The sequence below is a fragment of the Chanodichthys erythropterus genome, chromosome 8 (assembly GCF_024489055.1).
Source record: "Chanodichthys erythropterus isolate Z2021 chromosome 8, ASM2448905v1, whole genome shotgun sequence".
Taxonomy (NCBI): domain Eukaryota; kingdom Metazoa; phylum Chordata; class Actinopteri; order Cypriniformes; family Xenocyprididae; genus Chanodichthys; species Chanodichthys erythropterus.
In genome coordinates, this window is record NC_090228.1 from 43,604,766 (window position 1) to 43,624,862 (window position 20,097).

Consider the following 20,097-nt stretch of genomic DNA (forward strand, 5'->3'; position numbering starts at 1 on the left):
AGTACAATTTTCTGACACCCTCCATTGATTGTATTTAAACGAGCAAAAAATCTGAAAGATCATGTAGTACACGCTCGTTTTCAAAGTGGTATAGCTAGGTCCTCTCAGAAATGAATTAGTCCATTACAAAATGGAAATTATCGCTGTGGTAATTGTGCGCAGTGTAACAATACAACAAAAACCTCATTCTTTTGTCATCCTAGAACTGGGAAGAAATATGGTATTCATTCTGTTATCACTTGTACGTCTACATACGTTGTTTATCTGATTCGGTGTCCTTGTGGTTTGGGCTATGTGGGAAAAACTTCACGTCAATTGAAACAAAGAATCAGTGAACATAAAAGTTCTATCAGAAGAAAAGATGTTAACTATCCAGTCGCTGCCCATTTTTTATCTTTTAATCATGATGTTTCTTCCTTACGCTTCTGTGGGATTGAAAAAGTGAATGTGCCACCTAGAGGGGGCGATATTGAATTGCTTTTACAGAGACGTGAATTGTTCTGGATTTTTACTCTTCAGACTTTATCACCTATGGGTATGAATGATGAAGCATTGTTTAATGTGATGTTATGAAATATGATCATTAGATATATGATATTATTAATAATACTCCTTTAAATTTATTATATATATATATATATATATATATATATATATATATATATATATATATATATCACAATTTATTATATAATTGTTGAGTTTATGATGTGATGTGGTGTTAATGATTATTTAATCACTGATCTTGATTGGATATTGATGATTCTTTGTGATTCGTGACGTTTTAAATACAATGGAGTTTGAATACAATGTTTATGCCTGATGAAGATCTTACGATCGAAACGTTGCTAATAAAGTGTCTTTCTTATTGTTTTGCAAGTTGATAGTGTGCGGGATTCATTTTTTTGTTTTTTCATATTATGACTTTATTAGTCTTCTTTCCTACGCACCTATCTATTACCTACAGGTGTGCGACGCTAATCATTTATTCTTGGAGGTGAAATTAATTGCTGATTTGCAAAAGAAACTTTAAAACCCTGCCCAGTTACATTTTAGTAAACATGTACCTGACCTAATATAATTTAAATTAAATGACAAAGTATTTCTACAGTGAAGGACATGACTTTCAACTCAGAATTTGTAATCATAAGATTATTATGTGAATCATAAGAATCATGTGATCATAATAATAAAAAAAAAAAAAACAGGATAAGAGCATTGAAAATTCTTCAGTCCATCACTCCTGGGTTTAGGCAGACCCATCAATTATTTTAAAATACTATTAAAACATTAACAGGAGCACTCTCTTAAAAAGCATACATGATTATGATCAAGATAAAATTATTTAGACATCAAGTATTTTAAGAAGATCTTTTCAGGTTGAGCAACCTAGCACAGAAAAGCAGGTACCTGGATACCGGTGTATGTATGTACCAAATGTCATGAGGAACATTCATATCTCTTCACTACTCTAGATAAATGTTAGTGTCATAAAACCCCTTTTCAGCACATATATCTCACTACAGGTCTGAAAACTATTTAGATGTGGTAAATGTGTTTTATAAAAAATAACCAATGTCCACACAGTAATATGTCTTTGGGTCAGGTTGCCATTTAATGAAGATGACAAAATTTACAAGAATGCAGCATTATCAACTGCAGTGAAGCGTGGTTACATATCAACAGTAAAATCAGTAGTTTTCCTGCCACCAGTACCTGATTAAAGGTGCTCTAAGTGATCATGGGTGGAGTAACTTCCTGTTGATGTTCAAAGTGTTGTCAAACAAAACAGAGGCTAGCTAGACCCTCCCCCTCCCCGCTTCCTGAAACAGTCATGAACGCACATTTAAAATCATTCTTGTCGGTTATTGGCTGGAGCATGTTTATTATGATTCGTGGTCCAGACTGCACCAGTTTGTTTTTATTGCAGTTTTCGGAGCTTGTGGTGACTACAGAGACCGCATTTTTTACAGTGTGTTTAGGGGACAGGCAGCTAGCGGATAGTGAGGAGATGTTTGCTGTATGTGACAAAAAATGTTTTGGCCTAAAAACGCGTGACATCGCTTATAGCACCTTTAATTACACATACTTTTTGTGCACTTGTCCCAACACAGAGTATACTGCCCTCTAGTGGGAAAAACAAAAATAAAATAAAATAAAAGCCCACTGATGTTTTTGTAAATCGTGTTCCCACTTTATATTAGGTGGCCTTAACTACTATGTACTTGCATCAGAAAATAAATACTTAATGTGTTCATATTGTACAGCAAAACACTTTTGCTGCTATTAAGGTTGGATACGGGTAAGGTTAGGGACAGGTTCCCAGCAAATTTGTTACTTTGTATTAATATATAAATTTGTATGAATTAAATGTATTGAGGTTTTAAGCTACAGGAGGAAAATTGTATTTGCTTTTTGTTCTTGTTAATGCTCTGTCCTTTTAATAGCTTTTTGTATGCATTGAGTTTTTCACAATATATTTTGATCCACAAAAGAAAGAAAGTCGAGGCGAAGGCGAGTAAATTATGACAGAATTTTCTTTTCTGACTACAGGTTCTGGTTTGTAGAACAGAGAACTTTTATTAAACATCGTTACATCTTTAAACTTGTGTTATATTCTCTGAGTTGCTTCACTGCTAAGGTGTAGATGAAGTCAGAATCACTTAAGTGTGGAACAGAAACTTATTTCAAACTGTTGTCTATAATTCAGAGACATACAAGAGATTAATGTACACTTGTGTAGTTAGATGTATTCTTCCAAACTCTCAATAGCTTGCTCTTTTGAGCATTTACTCCATTCATGTGATATTAGATCCCAATTTCAGAATTTTTTCTCAAAATATTCTTCCAGATCTTTCTGGAATCTACACACAAACCACTTCCAGTACGGCAGCTCAGAGAAGTCAGGAGTGATGCTCCACTCTGCATAAACATTTCCTGCTTTTCTGTATTCTCTGCATGGAATCCATTTACCTGTATAGAACATACTATCAGTTCTCACTAATGTTGTGCAAAAATCTGTACCGAGATCCTCTGTTCTGTCATAACAGCAACCGGTGAGTCCATCCACTCGATGGAAAGGAACACTGTAATCTCCAGAATGATTTTTTAAAGTGTTGGTGCAGGTGACTCCACAGAATGGACACTGAACCCAGCAGCACTGACAGAGATGGTCAATCAGAATCTCATCTGGTCTGTCCTTATGTTCCAGATTTTCTGATAATGTCTCTGTGCTGAATTCATGTTGAATTTCAGATAAAACTGAATCAAGTTCTGTTTTTATCACATCTTCTAGGAGATTGAAATCATCAACACCATCATGACTCACTCCACTGAGATCCTTAACAGAGAATATCAGCACATCTGAGAGCTCCAGAGTGAAGTGATTCAGCCAGTTCTGAACATCTCCACTGATCGATTTAGATGCTTTATGAGCCGCTGTCATGATCTTCTGCTGCAGGAGTTCAATGTTCTCCTTCATCATGGAACAAACACTGACTCTGTTATCAGTGATGTACCGAATGACTTCATCTCTGATGAAACTCTTGAAGTGATCTTTGGGAAAGTGAATGTAGTTCATGTATTTTTGAAAATCCTCCTGTTCTGCCAGTGTCTTGAGGATGTGTTTCTCTAGTTTGGATCTGTTTCCATTTAGCGATTCACAGTTTGTTTTCATTTCATTAGCCAAACCTCTGGCAATGTTTTTGTAGACACTCTTTTGAATGGGCTCTTTCAGTTTCTGACAGATGATCTCACCAAAAATGGCAGCTGATGTTGCACCTTGACAGTGTTTATGGAAAATACTATAGTATTCTTCGCTCTTCTTTTCAAAGTAGAAAACAGGATCTTTGGCTTCCCGGAACTTTCTGTGCTGGTCAGTAATTAACTTGTTTTCTCTCTTACAGATGGACACTAACAAATGCATGTAAAATTCATTCATGAACTTATAATTATTGGTATGTTCCTCATGATCTACTATTTTTGCTTTGACGTAATCTGCGATTTCTTGAATGTAGGTTTTATTGTAGCCCATCTTTGCAATATTATATGAAATTATCTTTTTGTCTGCTTCTTCAGCAATGTCACTGACTAAAGTCCTAATTTGTGTTTCATCCACATGAGATAGTTTATAACCAAGCTTCTCTTTAGCTGACCTGATGACATTTTTAAGATATCCTGTAATTCCACTGGATTTCTTTAACTGTACATAATCCGAATAACTTGACACAGAGAAAATATCCTTACTCTCTGTCCAGGCATTTACAGGGACACTTTCAATGTTAGCGATGTGTTGTTTCATGTCTCTTAATACATCAATGCCTTTGATTTGAGGACTTTCTTTGGTAATCTTCTCAACACTCTTAAGACCTTCTTCCCAAAACTTTTCAAACTCTTGTTCCAGGACTGTTTCATCATTGGCTTTGTCTTTGAGTTTTATTGCAAGTTCTTTGCTCTTTTCCAAGAGAGTATTTTCATGACGTGTTCTCTGAGCATCAATCCCTTTCCTTATATCTCGCTGCTGGAGAATCTCATTTAATTTCTTCATTGTTTCTCTCACAATGTTGTCTTTAACATCTTTGATTTTGAGGTGAAATGATGCTTTCCACTGTTTCAATATATCTTTATCTTTGTCTTTCTCAAAGAATTCTGACATTGATTTTCCTACTTCTTCACTTTTCGCTTTTAGTTTTCCATGAAGATCACTTTCTGAAACCTCATTAATTGTTTCATTTTCTATGTTGTTGTAGAGTGTGTTCTCAGTTTCCAGCATAGCACTGCGAAGACTCCAGGACCACTTGCTGTATTCTGTCTCTAGTTTTCGGTATGTTGCAATTTCCAAAGAATTTCTGAAGCTGAATACAAATCTTTCATTCAGTAACGCCTCCAAGAGATCATTAATTCGAACTTTTAGGTCTGTCAGCTTTAAGCCATTTGATTTTGAGGCATGGTTAAAAAATGCTGTCTTTAGCTCTTGGATGTTTTCACAGTATGATGGGTTTGGTGGTGCCATTGGTGGACTGCCCTCCCAGAGATGTGCAAAATATTTCACATCTTTCCGAATATCGAAAGTAATGACATCACTAAAACATTCTGCAACATAGACTTCATCTTTAGCAGCCGTCTCCTACCCTCCATGTTTTTCTCTCCAGCTGTAACTTCTGAAATGTTCTGATGCACAAACATGCAACTGGGAGACAGATTGACCTTCTTCATCCTCATAAAAGCCTGAACAACAATCTGTAGAATTTCCTGCAGCTCTGATGGGTTTTCTCCAAGGATGTTGATCAAAGTCAGATTACCAAGACCAACGACAAATGTGGCCAATTCATTGTCCTGGTGTCTTGTTGACCTTCCAGATAGTTCTTGAGCACGGAGCCCCTCAGTATCAACAACCAGAATATAGTCAAACTTCAGCTGTGCTTTAATCTCCTCTGACACTGTGATTAGCTGCATGAAAGCTCCTCTGGTGCACCTGCCAGCACTGACGGCAAACTGCAGTCCAAACATGGCATTCAGCATTGTGGATTTCCCAGAGCTCTGAATACCTAAAACTGACAGAACAAAGACTCTCTTGTCTCCCAGTTTCTTGATGAGCTCGTGTAGAACAGCAGTAATCCAGTCCACAGGAACATGAGCAGCATCTCCATCCATCAGCTCCAGTGGGAATCCAGAGATCATCATATCAGCTGCAAGAAGCGGGAGAGAAGAGAAATTATACGGCAAGCCTTCCTTGTTCTTATTCACTGATTTACATGATTCATAGATCTGACCAATCTCCCTCAGGATGTGCTCCAAGCCAAAGGTTGCAGCTTGAAGTTCTTTGGATATCTTATCAAGTTCTGTTTGTTTTTCTGCCACCTGTTGCTCAGGTATGTCATTTTTGTCTTTCAGTTTTAAGACTTCTGACCATTTCTCATCATACTTGTAATGAAGAGCAGAAAGGTCAGCTGAGGTAAATTCATCCAGGAGGATTCCAAGCCATTTCAGAAAAAATATCTTCTCATTTGGAGATTGTGAATTCATTTCTGTAATAAACAACTTCATGAACTCGCCAAAGTCCAGCACATGCTGCTGTTCACGGATTTTCTTCATATCTTGTTTCTGTTTTTCCATGTCTTTTTCATTTCCCTGAGATCGATGTAGTTCTTTGTTCTTTTCACACCACTGATGCCACAGTTTCCCCTGACGGGGCAGAAATAAGTCTTTGATTTCTCTCAGATCTTTTTTCTCCAGTAAACCCATCATCTGCTGGGCTGCTTCTTTCCCTCTTCTGCAGTCATTGACTTGATCCTCATCTACTATGATTCCTGAGTGTTTGGACACATCTTCAAGTGTGAAAACAGCATATGTTTCTGACGATGAGAGACATTTATTTATAGCACGTACGAGTTCTTCAGATACATCTGACTGATTTCTGTTTTTTAATCCAATTTTGTATTTTCCTTTTCTTGTCTCACTTATTGTACTTTCATCCTCAGTAAAAAGACAAATGAGTGGCTTTCTGTCTTTGTACAGCTCTTGGATACGTTTTCCACTCTTGTCATTCTTGTCAAGTCGTGGTAAGATAGCAACATTGACAGAGGCCATTTGAGTGAGGATCTGCAGCTGTTTTTCATGGTCTCCTGCATCACCATGGAGGTTACAGAATGCAACACATTGAGTAAATTTATCTGCGTCTTTCCCAGAGGGGCAGTACCAGGCAATCTCCACCACTCCATCCATCAGTACTCTGGTTTTGCTGCTGCCTGTGCAGTTCCTGTGGAAGAACGTGTTGTGTTTCTCATTGATCAGATTGTTCATAAACTGAGATTTGGATGAGGACAATGAGCCAAACCTGAAGAAAGACACCATGGGTGTTTTTGCCTTCCAGACTGGCTGGATTTTTACTGATGATTTCATTGTTGGTATCTTTCATCTTCCAGCTCTGGTTGATTGGTCTGAATGTCCAGAGAGGAAACTCAATCTTTTGTGTGAATGGATCAGGAACAAGCAGAGGCAAAGCATACTGACACTGAGAGAGTTTAGTCACTATCAGCTGCTTTAGGAAACTATCAGCATAATATAGATGAATAGCATCTCTTTTGTTTGTTTCTTCATTTTTTTGACTCTGCATTTCTCTGAAAATATCAACATCACCCTCATCTAAATATATATCATCATTTATTTGTTGTTTGTCATGCTGCATGTCTATAGTTTTAATGTATCTTGCTTTGTAGTTCATCATCAGTAGTTTTTGTAGGAAAGTCTGAATGAGGTCCTCATCAGAACAAGACTCATGGGACTGTAATGACTGCAATGTTAGTTGAAGAACATCTGCAGCTCTTAGTTTACAGTTATCGCTGTTATCAAGATGGAGTCTTTGAAAAAGATGCTCTCTTTCTCCTGAATGCCTGTCCACTTCTGCCTGAAAAACAAAACAGCACAATTAAAGAAAGCTTGCTGTGGATTATCTTACAACTTTATTTACAATTTACAATTCTATAATAAAGACATTGTCTTGTGTAAAGCACATAAAGTAATATAAGCTGTATATTTAATGTTTTTTTTTTTAATCTGACTTCCACTTCTATTTTAGCACTTCACTACACACATACCCCATGTATCTCTGTTTCTGTGTTGTATTCCATGCTCTCTTCCATTCTCTTGTTTTGTTCTTGTGACAGAAAAAGAAAGTGAATATTAAAATGGATTTTAAATTTAAATACATGTAAAATGATTGTTTTGTTTTTTTGGTATATACTATGAAAAGTCAGTTGGATCCAATATCGATTGTACTGACTTTTCAAATATCTTTATTTCTAGTCCACAGAAAAAAAAGAAAAAAAAACTTGAAGGTTTACAGGTCAACAGTGATTTGTAGAAACTGGTTAGTTTTTTTGTCTGTAAGTGTTGCTTGTTCGTACTCTATAGTATAATTGATAAATTAGGAATGGAAGTGTGAGAATGGAGTCAGCGGTAAATAAACATGTCGGATACATCAGGAAACCAAACCTTCTTTTCTTACTTTGATGTGTCCTTTGCAGGTCTTCTCTCTCTTTTATTGCTGTGTTGTACATCTCACTAGTGTAGCGCCTCTGCTCATTATCAATTAATAGACGCTCAATCCTTTTCATCAAGTCTCTCATCTCTGACTGTTTGTTCATATCTTTGCTGCAAGTATGATATCTTCCACCACATTCCTTCAGTAGATGCTCCAGAGCAGAGTTTTTCTTCAGATCATCTATTATTGAGTCCGATTCTTCCTCGCTGTCATAGGTGAAAAGAATCAACACAAACTGAAGAACTGTCACCAAATACTCTCCGAAGCCAATCAATACCCATCTTATCAGCATCTGTTAACTGACTCGATCGCACAACAAAGATGAAGGCAATGATTTCATTTTCATCCACTAGTTGACCAGTTAACTGGTCCAGATCAAGTGCAGTCTCGTGTAAGCCAATCATGTTGATCACTGAGACATGATGTCCTGATATCTTCTTATGCAAAGGAACGGACCAGGATTTTTTTACATTGCCAATATCTCCGAGTAGAACATTGTCATCTAGAAACTGGACTGCCGCAGAGCTTCCAAATAACACAATGGTCGGATTGTGATCTATATTAAACACAGAAGAACATACAAGGAACAAGGAATAAACAACCAAACACTATCTCAAACTAAGGCAAACAGAGAATGGGTGAGAACACAGGATATATAAGCACATGGCAAACAACAAGAACTAATGAGATGAGTAACAAGACACACCTGAACTGAATATTCAAATTAATGAGTGACCATGGTGACAAACAGGCTGGAAATGTGGGACGACAGAGCCAATATACACACTGGAAACACCACACAGGCTATGTTTACATGCATCAAATTTCGTCAATCTGAATGAATTGAATCCGATTGCCGATCTGTTTACATGTACTCTAAACGTTGTAATTTGATTCAAATATCTAATTATGTGTTTTATATCCACCTGTTTCCACGGGGCGCTACTGTAAAAAAGAATGTGGGTACAACTTCCGGTGAGGCAGCGGAAGTAGCATACCAATGGTATTTTGTGTGTTAATTAGCAAAGAGGCTAAGTGTTTTTCGGATCATTGTTTACTTTGTAAAGTTGAAAATCTTTATGAGAGATATCGTTACAGCACTCAAGGACAACATTTCAGTTTAGTACATTTATTAGTTAATAATATCACAATACAATAAACAGTTTTTGTGCCCTTAATTGCCATTTACTTTACTGAGCTTCCACATAAGTGCTGCTGCATGACTACAAAAGCATCCTGGCCCTGCAATACACGAACAACCTGCTCTCTGTTCTTCACCTGTCACTGATGCACCAAAGCCATATGATGTTATATTTTACTCCTAACCTGTCGTGCGTGCCAGAGCCAGTCGCGTTTCCACTGTCATATAGGCTATGCGATGGTTATGTTAACCATTGCGATAATAAATACACTAGTTTATGGAAAATACTAGAGACTGCTTGAGGAACGTAGACAATTCTTATATGATTTATAATCGTGTATTTATTTGGTTTGATGTTTTCTGTCTCTTCCCTGTGCCTTTGTTGATTCCTCACAAATGCATATCTTTCACAGATTCACACACACTCTGTTAAGTCGTATAACTCTTGTTGTCTTCTCATGAGCTCCCTCTGTTGCTCTGGCTTAAAGGATCAGGATAGATAGACAGGAGAGATCATGCAAATGTCCTCGGATTGCAATCATCGCATAATTTAGAGGAAAATTAATAGAAATGCACAGAAAAGTGACGCAAACATAGAGTATGTTATCAATATATTTCTAAATGTGTAAGCCTTTGGATTTAAAAGCCTTAATGCTTTTAAATCCATTGTTTTCTTTTTATGTCAAAAAGAAAACAATGGATTTGTTTTCTTTTTATGTCAATATAAATATCAGTTAGATTTAGCATGATTGATGTGCACTCCTGACATAAATTAATACATTATTGTTACTGTAACATTTTTTTATTGTAAAACATTGTTCAAATATTGATGCTGAAATCTTAAATCTTTAAGTAAAAGTCAAACATTCGCAAGTTTGGACCGCTACATCTTGAATGACTGTCAACTGTTGAATGAATGAGTGTCACGTCCAGCTTGTTTACTTTGAACCGGAAGACACTCCCACTTTTGACGCAAGGCCTCATGGGGCGTAGGAAACTTGTGGATACATTCCGATCAAAACTTTTGTGCATGCGTGTGTAACGTCATATTAATCACAGTCGTGACACCAAAAGAGCTCATCGTTATTTTTGCGCTGTTGGCAGTGGCGTAGTGGACGGTGATAACCTGGGTTGCGCCAACAGACGATGATCATGTATCGACTATAGCCAGAGATATTGACATATACAGTGGTGGCCCCCTTGAGTTCAACTACTCTAGCACACCAAGGCCTGATTACTGCCACACCTGTTCGCAATCAATAAATCACTTAAATAGGACCTGCATCACAAAGTGAAGTAGACCAAAAGATCCTCAAAAGCTACACATCATGTTGCGATACACAGAAATTCAGAAAGAAAGTAATTGAGATCTATCAATATGGAAAAGGTAATAAAGCCATTTCTAAAGCTTTGAGACTCCAGCGAACCACAGTGAGAGCCATTATCCACAAATGGTGAAAACATGGAACAGTGATGAACCCTCCCAGGAGTGGCCGGCTGACCAAAATTACCCCAAGAGCGCAGAAAGGTCACAAAAGACCCCACAACAACATCCAAAGACCTTCAGGCCTCGCTTGCCTCAGTTAAGGTCAGTGTTCATGACTCCACCATAAAAAAGAGACTGGGCAAAGATGGCCTTCATGGCAGATTTCCAAGACGAGAACCACTGCTGAGCAAAAAGAACATAAAGGCTTGTCTCAGTTTTGCCAGAAAACTTCTTGATGATTCCTGAGACTTTTGGGAAAATACTCTGTGGACTGACGAGACAAAATTTGAACTTTTTGGAAGGTGTGTTCCATTATGTCTGGCGTAAATGTAACACAGCATTTCAGAAAAAGAACATTATACCAACAGTAAAATATGGTGCTGTTAGTGTGATGGTCTGGGGCTGTTTTGCTGCTTCAGGACCTGGAAGACTTGCTGTGATAAATGAAACCATGAATTCTGCTGTCCACCAAAAAATCCTGAAGGACAATGTCTGACCATCTGTTTGTGACCTCAAGCCGAAGTGAACTTGGGTTCTGCAGCAGGACAATGATCCAAAACACACCAGCATGTTCACCACTGAATGGCTGAAGAAAACCAAAATGAAGACTTTGGAGTGGCCTAGTCAAAGTCCTGACCTCAATTCTTTTGAGATGCTGTGGCATGACCTTAACACACGTTTTGCAGGTTTTTTTCACATTGCAGCAAAACAGACTTAAAATACTCCGTCATTTTTTGTCATAGAGACATAAGTAATATATCAATTGAAACTATAGAATATCTTCTTTTATTTGTATACACTCAGAGTAAAAACAAAATGTTGTGCTTTTTGTAAAATAAAGAAAACTAACATGATGCGTGATTTCTCCTCTCCCTCTGAACGAAGTCCAATCTGATAGTTCTCAGAAAATGAACTGTAACTTGTGAATACTAATCAAAGAAAAAATAAACTTATGTCTAAAAAAACGTTAAGATGTCAGGTTTTAAATCATGTAAGTCAAATCGAAAACAAACCTTCTGTGTTTATGTAATCTGTATGAAAAGAGAGCCATGTCAGAAGTCCGTGATTCAGCTCCTTATCCGCTAATGCGGCCACGCCCACGGAGCCAGCACTATTCAGACGCAAATTCAGAGGCAATACATGCATTCATCATCTCAATCGTGTATTTACTGTCTTGAAAAGTGTTTATCTGGATGTAAAAGTCATGGTTAGAGAGCTCTAGAAGACATGCAGTTAGTTTCTGTTTTCTTTTCTTCTATAGATGAAGTTTAGATGAGTTTTTGTTTATTTAGCGCCCTCCGGCTGCAGTATGAATTGGAAACTCCATTCATGGAATAGCCTCTTCTTCTTTTAGATGAATTTGTGGACTAAAATGCACAGAGCGCCCTCCGACTTCAAGGATGAATTGAAAACACCAGCGCTCATAGTAATGACAGTGAATATTAAATAAAAATAACCTCTTTGTATAGAAAATTGACATAAACATATGAGAATACAATATTTCTCCAAATGTGCTTCTTTTAAACTAAAAGCCTATATTCAGACTCTTTGCATCACAGAAATACATTATATTTTAAAGTATAATATAAAACCATTACTTTATATTGTAATAATATTTTTCTGTATGTTTAATATATCATGATGAGCTTGAGACATCACAGAAGGTTTTTTTCACAGCCTACCTGACTGAAATGCCTCATTAGTCATTTTAGCTCATTACTATCCAATTCTTTTGTCTTCTCAGGTGAGAATGGCCCATTATTCAGTGGTGATTCACGCCTCCTCGCATACTGTGTTTCTTGGCAAAAAGTGTCTTACAAAAACTAAATCAATATATTGTTTTATATGAAGGAGTAGGCAGCATAATTTTTTAGACACAGATTTACTATACTTTTTTTGGCCTTATTTCAGTGACTTAAGTTTTTTGTTTTTTCAATAACCACGCATAAATGTTATTCCTTCAAAAACACAAACATGTACATACATGTTCCTCACATATTATTGTAGCATAGTTTGTGCTGAATACAGTGTAATGACACTTTTTCCATTAATATGTTTATGAACAACTGAATAAAGCACAAATGTAAGGGCATGTCAAAACTTCTCCAAGCCCCAAATCAGCCTCAGACTCCTGAGGGTTAAAAAGGCGGTTCATGCTCGAAAACCCTCCAATGTGGCTGAATTACAACAATTCTGCAAAGATGAGTGGGCCAAAATTCCTCCACAGCGCTGTAACAGACTTATTGCAAGTTATCGCAAATGCTTGATTGCAGTTGTTGCTGCTAAGGGTGGCCCAACCAGTTATTAGGTTTAGGGGGCAAGCACTTTTCACACAGGGCCATGTGGGTTTGGATTTTGTTTTCCCTTCATAATAAAAACCTTCATTTAAAAACTGCGTGTTGTGTTTACTTGTGTTTACTTGTGTTATCTTTGATTTATATTTAAATTTGTTTGATGATCTGAAACATTAATATGTGACAAACATGCAAAAAAAATAAAATCAGGAAGGGGGCAAGCACTTTTTTACACCACTGTACTTCGGCATACATTTAAATTGATGCAATGGTGTTTTTTATTTGTTTTGTCTGATTTAGATCTGTGTCCTAAATTGATAACGGCACCTAGCGGATTACAAAAATACAGCATATTTTTTCAAACACACCTTTCGCATGTTCCACCTCCGTCGACTCAAACATCACAAAAGCTCTTGCAGGTGCTTATGAAGGCACTTCTCAACAGGTAAATATGGGCTACTTTCAATAAAAGGTCCAACATATTAGAAATACTTTTCGCTGTGTTGCTATTTGTCATGAACAAGCAAATGAGTAAACTAAACCTGAGAACAGAGGCGCGCGTCTGACTGTTTCTATAGGAACCAGAGTTTCTAACAGCCACTGCAGTGATGCGATGACTACCAATCGGCGATTGGCTCTTATTTAGGAGGCGGGACTTATTCCGCTATATTGCATGTTGCACTTTCTCCCATTCAAAACAATATGAGTGATGCATCTTGTGTTATTCTATAGTCTTTGACAAAACCCACCGCATGCTTTAGGGGTCTAATGGTTTTCTATGGTTTTCTATGAGCACATGACTCCTGCTTTAACTTTAGGGGGTGTCGGGGGGACACAGGGTGTGTCGCTGTTGAACAGTGTTCCTTAAAAAAATACGAGTGACTTGCCCTCTTTTTAATGTCATAATTTGTAATATTTGTGTTGTTTTATATGTAATATGGATTTTTTCTCATCCTTTTTTTTCACTGCCTCCCTTGCCCGTCCTTTATATTTATATATATATATATATATATATATATATATATATATATATATATATATATATATATATATATATATATATAATATTTAAAGTAGTAGAACAAACAAGTCTCATTCAGCATAAGTATTGTAGTAAAAATCAAATGTTGTTTTCTTACCCATACTGCTGAGTGATGGATCAGAGTCAGATAGTTCAAGTGATTTGCTCATCAGGTTTGAAGTTGCTCTTTTTCTAGGCTGTTTGTTATCCTGAAAAAGATACTGAAAATTAACTGTAATGTTTTCTTTTATTAAGGTCTATAAGTCTCTAATTTAATAAATTTAAATGTATAATTTCTCTTTAGAGTCTGCTTTTTTAGACAACTTACTTTATATTTAGCTTGTGTTCACCATCTGTGGGATGTAGGAGTTATGAAGTCATAACACTAGAGACTTGAACCATTCCTGCTTAGATGCATATATATTTTTAGATCCAGTCTAAACAAGATTTGCAGTTTATAGAAACATAGCCTGATGTCTAGTAAATCACATATCTTTTCTAAAAACCTGGTGATATAAGCAGAAACTAGAACTGCAGATATGCAAACCATAAATAAAACAGTGGCCTGTTTACCATTTTGAATATTAATCACGTTTATCACCGTCTTCATTCAAGGCGGCTCATGTTATGAAAATATTCACGCATTGAAATGCTCAGGTGAGATGACTGTTAGATAAAATTAAATTCATTTGAAAATTCCAACAGCCTCTATCTGTGATGTATAGACTTTCATCTCACTTTCATCACGCACTTTTATTCTCATGCACTGAGTTAGTAAAACTGAACAGCCAATCAGAGCGATATCTCTCACAGATGGCACCAGTGGATCCAGTCTAACAGGATTTGCAGTTTAAAGAAACAGTCTGATGTCTAGTGAATCACGTGATATGTTTTGTAAAAACACCTATTGATATAAATAGAAACTAGAACTGTAAATAAAGCAGCGCTTGCTTACCAATCCGAATATTAATCATGTTGATCACTTTCAACACTCCAGGCGGCTCATGTTATGGAATGCTAAGGTGAGATGACTTAGATGAAATTAAATTCTAATTCCATTTGAAAATTCGAACAGCCTTCCGTCTGTGCTGTCTTGACTTTTCTCTTGCTTTCATCAGTTTCGCTTTTATTCTCGTGCACTGACTCTTTCGCAAAACTGAACAGCCAATTAGAGTGAGACAGCACAGTGGATCCAGTCTAACATGATTTGCAGTTTATAGAAACCGTCTGATGTCTAGTAAATCACATGATATCTTTTCTAAAATTACCTGAACAACCATGCAAGTTAAAATCCCACATCCATGTAACTTAATACAATCAATTACTTATTGTTTATTTGTATCCATTACCTCTGGTCCACAAATCGGTACAAGACAAAAAATCATACAAATATACAAAGTAAAATAAGAACAAAAATACAATTACAATTATCGCATCTCAAAACTATACATCTTAGAAGTAGCAGCAGCACATAAAACATACATCTACAAATTTATAAGCATATGTTTCCCATAAATAAACGAAAGAGTAATTGCACATATGTGTTTAGAAGAAAATGTGAGGATATTCCAACAACAGAGCCATGATAAATCAGTCTTTTTCATCAAATTTGTTTGTAGACATGGTAAAAGGAGTTTAGACTTACTCACTTGATGTGTTTTACAATAATGCCTAACACCCACATATACAAGCTTTTCAAAGAAAGTCATGTTGTGTGATAATTGATTACCTTATAAAGATATACCAACAATCATAAATGTAATTTAGCCTTCACTGACAGTCATGGTAGGTTTCTATGCATGTCACCAACATTGGCCCGAAATGGATAATGAAGCACTAACCTGCCTGCACTGTTCTGAGGTGCGTAACCATCATCGCAAGATCCGTCGTTACCAATAGAATTCAATGGAACTTGAGACCATAGTTGGCTAACGATGCTTTTGGGAAACGCACCCCTGAACAATCTGAAGGTTTTTTTAGGCATTAATTAATTAATTAATAGTTAAATAATTTCGTCTGGTGTGACAAAAAGTTGCGTCATGTATTTTGTTCACTGCCACCCCTTCATATGTTTATGTTATTAAGATGGTGTAGCTTCCAGCTGTGCATTAATTAATTGAAAGAGTTTCTTATGTTCCATGTTTGTGAAGACACCGATCAAATTTGCTCCCAGGCGAGTACATGCCACTGGAGACTTTTTCATCAGTCTGTTTTTCAGGTTGTGTCTGTCGAAGGCTTTGTGTTCATGCTCGTCAGCATAAACTACACACCCCGTCCACAAACTTCCTGAACTTTATTTCAAACATGTGATCATGTCTCCACAATACATGTGTCTACAGGACAGAGGTCAAAATCAGATATTGAGGCTAGTTTATCAATATACATAGATAACACTTCATTAGTTAAGCTTTAGTAAATATAATTATTCATCATTTAGTAAGCAGTTCATCAGAACAAATAATTTATTCTTGATTTATAAGCATATCTTTGTGTTTAATAATTTTGTTTTTATTCTTTATTAATGATCAATTTATCATTTCTAAATTAAGTATTACATTATTTACAAACCAGTTAGTTGTCAGTGGTTCATAAGGTCATTTAGAAAGTGTAAGTACTGTAAATGAGTAATAAACTGTTTACATGTGCATTTATACATATTATTTAGACATACAGTAAGTTACTCAGTGTGTTAATAAATGCTTTATTAACACATTTCTACTATAATTCATGATTAAATCAGGCAGTTATACCCTAGTGAAAAAAGTATACTTTATTGTATTTTAAATATGTTCCCTTTTTCTATAGTACACTGCAAATATACTAACAAAAAATGTACTATCATTAAATAAATAAAAAGTATATTAGTATCATATTTTCACAATACAACTTTTAACACACTTTAAAATAATTGTACTTTAGTATATTTTCTAAAAAAAATATATTTTAGAAAAATATACTTGAAGTGTAAGTTCAGTTTATTTTTTAAAAGTGTATTTATTTGCACTTTATAAAAATATATTTGAGGTATATTTTAACTGTGTGCTGAAAATGATCATTGTAACAATGCACTGAAAATATATTTAAAAAATACATTATTTGATCCTGAAGTTGTAGTTGTCACAGTTCCCTCGTCTCCAGAACTCCATTTCCCATGATCCTCTTGTCTCCTCACCTGCACTCACTTCCCTCGTCATCTCCTCATCGTCACGGATCACCTGCACCTGTTCCTTATCATCATCACCTCCTATATAATGGACTCACTCCCTCCACTCCTTGTCTGTCCTAAATGTTATATTGTAGTGTTTGGTTGTTTGTTACGCTCCTGCTTTCATTAAATACCTATTACTTGTGGATGTCCGTATACGTCTCGTCTCTTGCAACCAGCACCCGTAACAGTAGTGTATCTAATGTTAAATTTGAGTATATTTTTTAAGTTTACTTCTTCATCCTTGGAATTCATTTTATTACTTTGCTATTTATTTCAGTATGAATGCATTACAAGCCCATTTAATATATGCAGTATAGTCTATACAATTTCCAAATATGTGTAAATGTTTATTAAGTTTACACTGGCAGAATCATTTTACAATCATACACCCAAATCTATATTAAACAACACACCAGCAGCACAAGTAATGTTACATGTGAAAAAATATGTTGAGTGGTTAAACTTATCGGAATTGACCCTTCGCTAAGCCACGCTCGAAAACCGCCACAGGCCAATCGTGGTTTAGCAACCGCTAATAGGCGCGGGAGGTCTGTCAAGCTTTCGAGCGAGGGAACGTGCCGAGGCGTTGTGCTTATGGATTGTGTTAACCTGATACCCGGTATCCTAAAAGTTTGGATGGGGTGGTTGAATGTTTTTTCCCTTCCCGAAACCTAAAACCCAAGGGGAGAAATGCCGGTGTTCTGACAATTTGTGCTACCCTGTCAGATTTTGCTATCTCCCATTGAAACAGTAGGTAACATTAGCAAAATCTGACAAAATCTGAAAAATGCTAACATTACATATCAGATTGTGTTTCCAGCGTGATGGTTTATGGCTTTATTGAAGGGCACCTATTATGCAAAATTCACTTTTACATGGTGTTTGACCATAAATGTGTGTTGGCAGTGTGTGAGCAAAACCACCCTAGAATGAGAAAAATCCACCCAGTGTTTTTTTTACAATCTCAATAATTCATAAGCACTGTCTCAGAACGCCCTGTTCTAAGATTGCTCTCACTGTGACGTAGAATTGCGCTAAGCCCCACCCACGTGGTTTGATTGACAATCTGGTTTTGGCATAGACCCCGCCGTCTGTGATCTGTCAACCATCCTCCATTGTTTCAACGACAGCCGGTAATGTCTCCTAAGAAACATAAGTCTTCTGTTGTGGGATGTAATAATGAACATAGTAGTTTTCACTTACTTCCGACATCAGAGCCACTGAAAACACAGTGGATGGATTTTATTTACGAAGGAAAGGCGCCACTCAAAATCCCAAAATACATTTATGTTTGTGCGAATCATTTTTTGACTGACTGTTTTGAGAACGAGGGTCTTGCTTCAAAGTTAATCCTCAAGTGTGGGTCGTTGCCTACTGTTCGCGATCCAACGTCACCTCCAGAAGAAGTAAGTGTATTTAATGTTTTTTGAGCAAATAGTCATTTCAGTCGATGTCAGCCAATTCAATAACAAATGCGTCTAAAGTTGTTGTCGTCGTCGTAGAATGTCTGTGTATATAATTTAAACCTTGTTCGTATAGTGTGTATCTAACGTACTTAGCAAACATTCACAGTTCACACGTTCACATCACAGTATTTGTGTTTGTAGTTTCAAAAAATTGCGCGAATGTTATCACAGTGTGTGTGTGTGTGTGTGTGTGTGTGTGTGTGTGTTGCACATCCATAATTGCAAAGGGGACGCGATTAAAACTATAAGTACATAAATGCATCAAATAACCATTCAGAGACGTCCTGCTCCATTCTCAATTGTGTTTCTTCTGCCGGAGTCTCTTCATCATCTGGGTCTGATTCCGGTTCAAACATGTACGGCTGAATGCCATACAAAACAGTGGGTCTCTCACTCTCAGCCATTCTGCTTCTACCGACTGTTTATAGAGTGCCCCAGGGATGATGCGTTTTTGTAGGCCAACCCGGAAGTTAGTGGCGCACGGGTTCCCTCGACTGAAAGCCTATTCATTTTTCCCATAGACTTTTGGAAAATCGCAGAAAATAAGCTCTGTGTTTAACAAAGGGTTATGACACTTACATGTTTTGTCTATCAAGATAATCTTTACAAGTTAACACAACATTTATAGGTTTTGAAGCCTAAATAAACAGACTACAGCACACCATGGTCGCGGATCAACGTCATCACCACCAAGCGTCCTCAAACTTTATTTAGAAAACAACTCTATTTAAAAACATGCTCACTGATTATGATCTGCGCTGTTATGAATACTTTTCCACTTTTTCATGAGAAATGCTGTCCAAATGTCCTGTTTGTCATGATGACGTCTACAGTCCCCGCCAAAGGAAGTAGTCCCTTTTAGCAACTTGTTAGCAACCGCCGAATTTAAGACACAGTAAAAGTTTAAAAAATCCCAAGTGGGTTATAACTGGTGTGTTTTATGTCATAGATCAAAACGTGAAAGTATTTAGAGGCTTTGTTTACCACAGACCTTATTTCAGGCGATTTAGCAAAAACCCATTCAAAAAACCCATAGACTTTACGGCGTTGGAACCGGAAGTCCTAAAATGCTAACTCGCTTCCGGGTTTTGCCTACAAAAACGCGTCATCCCTGGGGTACTCTATTGCCATAGGTATGCAAGTTACACCCTCATCCAAAGGCAGGGCGGGGATATGCAGCTCATTTATATTTAAGGTGGTACACACCAAAACAGCTCTTTTTAAAACAGGCCCCCAAAATGACATTTTCAAATGGTTATAATAAATTAACTGTGGGGTATTTTGTGCTGAAACTTCACAAATACATTCTGGGGACACCCAAGACCAATATTACATCTTGTAAAAAGGGGCATAATAGGTGCCCTTTAACATCTACACCTACCCCAACACTAAACCTAACCTTATAATAATGCATATACAGTAATTCTGTGTTATTTATCA

General features: G+C 36.7%; 1 pseudogene; it reads right to left on the bottom strand.

Moving 5' to 3' along the window:
- Positions 1 to 2,743: 2,743 nt before the first annotated feature.
- Positions 2,744 to 9,262, bottom strand: LOC137025288 (interferon-induced very large GTPase 1-like; annotated as a pseudogene).
- Between the last annotated feature and the right edge of the window lie 10,835 nt (positions 9,263 to 20,097).